Source organism: Xenopus laevis, chromosome 8L, assembly GCF_017654675.1.
Source record: "Xenopus laevis strain J_2021 chromosome 8L, Xenopus_laevis_v10.1, whole genome shotgun sequence".
NCBI classification, from domain to species: domain Eukaryota; kingdom Metazoa; phylum Chordata; class Amphibia; order Anura; family Pipidae; genus Xenopus; species Xenopus laevis.
In genome coordinates this window covers 37242773-37248827 of record NC_054385.1, presented here as the reverse complement: position 1 = coordinate 37248827, position 6055 = coordinate 37242773, and the positions used below count along the sequence as shown (strand labels likewise).

Here is a 6055-nt window from a genome sequence, read left to right as displayed (position 1 = left end):
TACAACGCAGGGAGCAAAGAAGAGCATCAAACAAGTAAAACATGAAATTATGAGTGTTAATTTTATATCGGGATACCTAGCTTTAAAATGAAAGGCACAACAGAGATGATAGTTCTAGTTTATGAAGCAAGTGCAAAGTGCCCTAATTGGATATAGATCACCAGCAGTGTAACACCTTCATGCCTGGCACCCCCTTCAAATAACATTTTTTTGGAGGGGCCCAGGCGCACACAGCAGCCCCTTCCCAGACCACCTGCATGCGAACACTACCTCCAGGCCCCAACCCCCACGACCGTGGGCTCTGCTTCATCTATAATTAAGCCATTGCATATCACCATGTTTGTTTAAAGTCAGTACTGCACTTTTCTCAAAATGTAGTTTGAATTGCTTGCATACACTTGGTAGCACCAATATGAACATGAATTAGCACCCAAGTGCAGGTTGCAGCTCATGTTTTACTTAGTGGGGAAAGCGTCACTTCTCATGTGCCAGTGTTGGGATTTTGCTCAGTCGTTGATATGGTGCATCTCTACATTTATTAATCTGAACAAGCTGTATACGAGCTGCTTTTCCCACAGGAGTGTTGTTCTTAAAAGGGACAGGAACCATGTCACACAATGGGAAAAGCCAGGACTGTGTCTCTCCTCCAGACCTGTCTGTCTTTCCTCCCCCCCCAAAATCCAAGGAAGAACCCATAAGTGTGGGAGCACACCCCTTTTACCTGCAGTAGTGGTTATACACTTAGCTGCCACCTAATTACCTGATTGGGAAGGAATATTAACCCTGTCTGCACTCGAATCCCCCTTCAGCCCATACAGGCCCGGATTTGTGGAAAGGCCACCTAGGCCCAACCACACCCACATTGGTTCAAAAACACTGGGGATGCGCTGGAGATACAATTATTTTTTGAATTTCCAGTGCGACGATCCCCATCGCTCCAGTTCAGATGATGAAAATTTGCACGAATAAAGGGGAGGGGAAAGGGCCAGGGGCAACGAACGGCAGTGGGCCTAGGGGCGCCCACTATGTAAATCTGGCCCTGAGCCCATCTCATACAGCTTAAAGGAGAACTAAACCCCGTGCTATGTTAAGTCCCCACTGGCCCCCCTCCGTTGGCCCCCTTCAATGCTTCCCCACAGTCTCACCCCAGAATTCTGTTCCCTCTTGAAATAGTGACCGCACACTCAGAGTGAGTGCATCAGAGCTCACGGGCACCATATTCTTCTCTTCGGTAATCTTTGTGAAGTGATTGGTATAATGGCGCATGCGCAGTTGTGGCGATTTTCCTGTTCGCGACAACTGCGCGAGAGGAAGAGAGTGAATAATGAACCTCCTATTGTAAAATATAAGGATTTTATAACTCACTGGAGGCGACTGCTAAAACCCTCATATTTTACAGGGGTACAATTCTTATTATATTAAATATATTTAAATGTTAAACCAATAATCCTTTATTTATTTATTTTGTAAGTGCACAATGCTCTGTACTTCATCTTTTGTTCAGCAGGGGTCTCTCAATCAGATAATGACATAAGCCACACCCACATATCAGAGAGGCTCTAATTACAGTGAAAAGGATTTTGTTCTCGCCGGGCACAGTGGCGCGTGCCTGTAATCCTGCTGTCTGGGAGGCAAAGGCTGAGGAATCACTTGAGTCCGGGAGTTCTAGTCTGCCCTGAGCCATGTTGATTGGGTGTCCACACTAAGTTCATTATCAATATGGTGTTCCTGGGGGAGCTTGGGATCGCCAGGTTGTCTAAAGAGCGGTGAACCGATCGGGAATGGAGCAGGTCAAAGCCCCCGTGCTGATCAGTAGTGGGATAGTGCCTGAGAATGGTCAGTGTAGAACAGCCTGGGCAATAAAGTGAGACACAGTCTTTTCTTTGCTATTTCATTTTTTCTAAACCATAGTTTTGCCAGTAACAGTGAAGATGCATGGGCCCAAGATTGCACCCAGGCCACCACACCCTGCCGAAACATGACTGGGCTCATACTTTAAAGAAGAACTAAAGCTTAACTAAAGAATTAGCTAGAAATATTGTACATTATGTTTTGGGCTTCTATACCAGCCCAAGGCAACCACAGCCCTTTAGCAGTAAAGATCTGTGTCTCCAAAGATGCCCCAGTAGCTCCCCATCTTCTTTTCTGCTGATTCACTGCACATGCTCTGTGCTGCTGTCACTTACTGAGCTTAGGGACCCACTCACAATATACAGCACACATTGAATAGAAATGTCACAATATAAAGCTGATTAGTAATTAATAGAAATAATTACTACATGGCAGTACAGAAACCAGTGCAACTAGCATCAGAATTTAATAATCAGTCCTGTAGCATCATCTTAAATTACAGACAAACCTCATTTTCTGCTTGATGATTTGTGACGACCCCTAAGTTTAGCTTCTCAACAGCTGCTCAGAGCCCACTGAGCATGTGAGTGTCACAGACACTTTACAAGATGGTGACCCCCTGTGATAAGTTTGAAGTCCTGGAACATTGCTGCTATAGAGAAGCTGAAACTTTAGGCTGGTGCAATAAATTCAGTATATAAAATCTAGCATTTTTACCCATATTCCTTATTAGGGTTTAGTTCTCCTTTAAACCTCCATCCTTTTTCTATTTTGTATTGTCATAACGCATGTTTCTACTAAGGGGAAAGGGACCAGGTTCAATTGCACCCTCTGCACCCGATAAGTTATACCATTATGAAATAGTGTAGCTTACCAAGAGTCAAGTAAATTGTATAATGCAAAAGTAATTCTTAAACATTATTTCAATGATTTCTGACTATTGATGTTAAAATGTGTATAATTTCCTGAAAATTTTTAATATTTGGCACCATCTATAATTTTCAGTCCATTAGCATCAATCCAAATTTTAAAAGGTATTTGGCGACTGAAACTAGTACAGGTATGGAACCTGTTATCCAGAATGCTGGGGACCTGGGGTTTTCCGGATAACAGATCTTTCCATAATTTGGGTCTTCATGCTTTAAGTTTACTAGAAATTCATTTAAACATTAAATAAACCCAATAGGCTGGTTTTGCTTCCAATAAGGATTACTTATATCTTAGTTGTGAACGAGTACAAGGTACTGTTTTATTATTACAGAGAAAAAGGAAAACATTTTTTATAAATTTGGATTATTTGGATAAAATGAAGTCAATGGTAATTCGGAGCTTTCTGGATATCAGGTTTCCGGATAAGGGATCCAATACCTGTAGTTTGAAATGAGAAGAAATACTCACCTAAACATCGAATTCCCCTTCCTTTACCTGTTCTCTCTCTCTTTGTCAAATACACAATGCTCTGTAATTCATCTTCTGTTCAGTAGGGGTCTCTCAATCAGATAATGACATAAGCCACACCCACATATCAGAGAGGCTCTAGTTACAGTGAAAAGGATATTGTTCTCGCCGGGCACAGTGGCGCGTGCCTGTAATCCTGCTGTCTGGGAGGCTAAGGCTGAGGAATCACTTGAGTCCGGGAGTTCTAGTCTGCCCTGAGCAATGTTGATCGGGTGTCTGCACTAAGTTCAGTATCAATATGGTGTTCCTGGGGGAGCTTGGGTTCGCCAGGTTGCTTAATGAGGGATGAACCGATCCAGGTCGGGAACGGAGCAGGTCAAAGCCCCCGTGCTGATCAGTAGTGGGATAGTGCCTGAGAATGGTCAGTGTAGAACAGCCTGGGCAATAAAGAGAGACGCAGTCTTTTCTTTGCTATTTCATTTTTTCCAAACCATTTTTACCCTTTATTAACAGTTTCTAATGGTATTTCTTAAAAAAACATGTATATTTCCTAGTCTCCTACACTTTAGGGTGTATCAGTAAAATGTAGATCACTTGAAGGGCCAAACTGATTTTAATTTAATTTAAATGCAAACTCCTGCAACATGTATTTATTAGTCATTGTCCATTATTTTCTATTAATCTTGTACCCCAAAAATTCCTTGCACGGGGAAAGTCCAAGGAGGCTTTTTGGGCAGTGGTAATTACAAGATGTTAGCTACGGCATTAAATCCATTCCTGGAAAGTTGGTCAGTGGATGAGAAGGCAAGGTGCATGTAATGGAGAGAGGGATCTTGATGTGCCTGGAATTCTCAAGCAGTGGAAGTGACAGGAGGCAATGCACAGGTTGAACATGGGAAGAAATATTGGAAAGTGTCAAAAGATTTGTAGTTATAGTATACTGAGATTTATTTCAACTCTATTTTCTTCATTGTGAGCAATTGTGTTAAAATTGCTTCTTTTCTATATAATAATTATGTTAGTTATTTGCTGACACTATATCTGCAGTCAGTTTTTGGCCGTAATCCCCAAATCTTTCTTTATAAGTATTTATACATACAGTTGCTTAGTAGCACTTATAATGTGCCTTCAACCCAGTCCTAGTGAGGGGGAAATACAGGTATGGGATGAGAAAACCTGAGGTTTTCTGAATAAGGGATATTCCTATCATTTACAATAACCTAATTCTGCTAAAAACATTTTTACATCAAATAAATCCAATGGGATAGTTTTGCCACTACCGGTGGAGATGCATGGACCAGGATTGCACCCAGACCACCACACCCTGCCAACACACAACTGGGCTCATACTTGAAACTTCCATTCTTTTTCCATGTTGTATTGTCATGCCGCATGTTTCTGATAGAGCCAGGGGGGGCAGATGGGTCTGGGTGCAATTTTCTGGGTGCAACCTCTGCACCCGATAAGTTACACCACTGGTGACTAAATGAATTTGTGCAGCTTAGTAATTAATTGTACAATGCAAAAACAATTCTTGAACATTAGTTTTCAACTAATGATTTCTGACTATTGATGTTAAACAAGTGTATAATTTCCTGAAAATGGCTCTTTTATTGGCACCATATATAATTTTCAGTGCATAAGTATCAATCCAAATGTTAAGTACTTGAAGACTGAAACTAGTAGTTTGAAATGATAACAAATACTCACCTACACCTCAGATTCACCTTCCTTTAGGGCAGAGACACACGCTGCTATTTCAGGAGACTAGTCGTCCAGCAACAAATCGCTTCTTCTGGGCGACTAATGTCCCAAACTACCACCAACTAGAATGTAAATCGCCGGCTGGAAGACACTCAATCACTTTGGTTTTTCCGAAGTTCTTGAAGATTCCTTGTGAGGCAACTTTGGGCGACTTCGGAAAATGAAGTGTTCCAAGTGCCATCCCGCCGCCGATTTACATTCTAGCCGGCGGGAAGGCAGTTTGGGGAAATTAGTAGCCTGAAGAAAAAGTGATTTGTCGCTTGGTGACTAATCTCCCGAAATTGCAGAGTGTGTCTCTGCCCTTACCTGTTCTCTCTCTCTCTCTTTGTCAAACAAATGCTCTGTAATTCATCTTTTGTTCAGCAGGGGTCTCTCAATCAGATAATAACATAAGCCACACCCACACATCAGAGAGGCTCTAGTTACAGTGAAAAGGATTTTGTTCTCGCCGGGCACAGTGGCGCGTGCCTGTAATCCTGCTGTCTGGGAGGCTAAGGCTGAGGAATCACTTGAGTCCGGGAGTTCTAGTCTGCCCTGAGCCATGTTGATCGGGTGTCTGCGCTAAGTTCAGTATCAATATGGTGTTCCTGGGGGAGCTTGGGATCACCAGGTTGCTTAAAGAGGGGTGAACCGATCCAGGTCGGGAACGGAGCAGGTCAAAGCCCCCGTGCTGATCAGTAGTGGGATAGCGCCTGAGAATGGTCAGTGTAGAACAGCCTGGGCAATAAAGTGAGACGCAGTCTTTTCTTTGCTATTTCAATTTTTCTAAACCATTTTTACCCTTTATCTACAGTTTCTAATGGTATTTCTTAAAAAAACATGTATATTTCCTAGTCTCCTATATTTTAGGGTGTATCAATAAACTATAGATCACTTGAAGGGCCACACTGATTTTAATTGAATTTAAATGCACAGCCCTGCAACATGTATTTTATTAGTCATTGTCCATTATTTTCTATTAATCTTGTACCCCAAAAATCCCTTGCACAGGGAAAGTCCGAGGAGGCTTTTTGGACAGTGGTAATTACAAGATGTTAGCTAC

The 6055-nt window shown here is 42.2% G+C and overlaps 1 long non-coding RNA gene across 1 annotated transcript; it reads left to right on the top strand.

Moving 5' to 3' along the window:
* Positions 1-1587: 1587 nt before the first annotated feature.
* Positions 1588-3714, top strand: LOC108698365. Its single transcript, XR_001932628.2, has 2 exons — positions 1588-1790; positions 3625-3714. It is a non-coding gene; the product is annotated as an uncharacterized LOC108698365 (long non-coding RNA).
* Positions 3715-6055: the final 2341 nt, after the last annotated feature.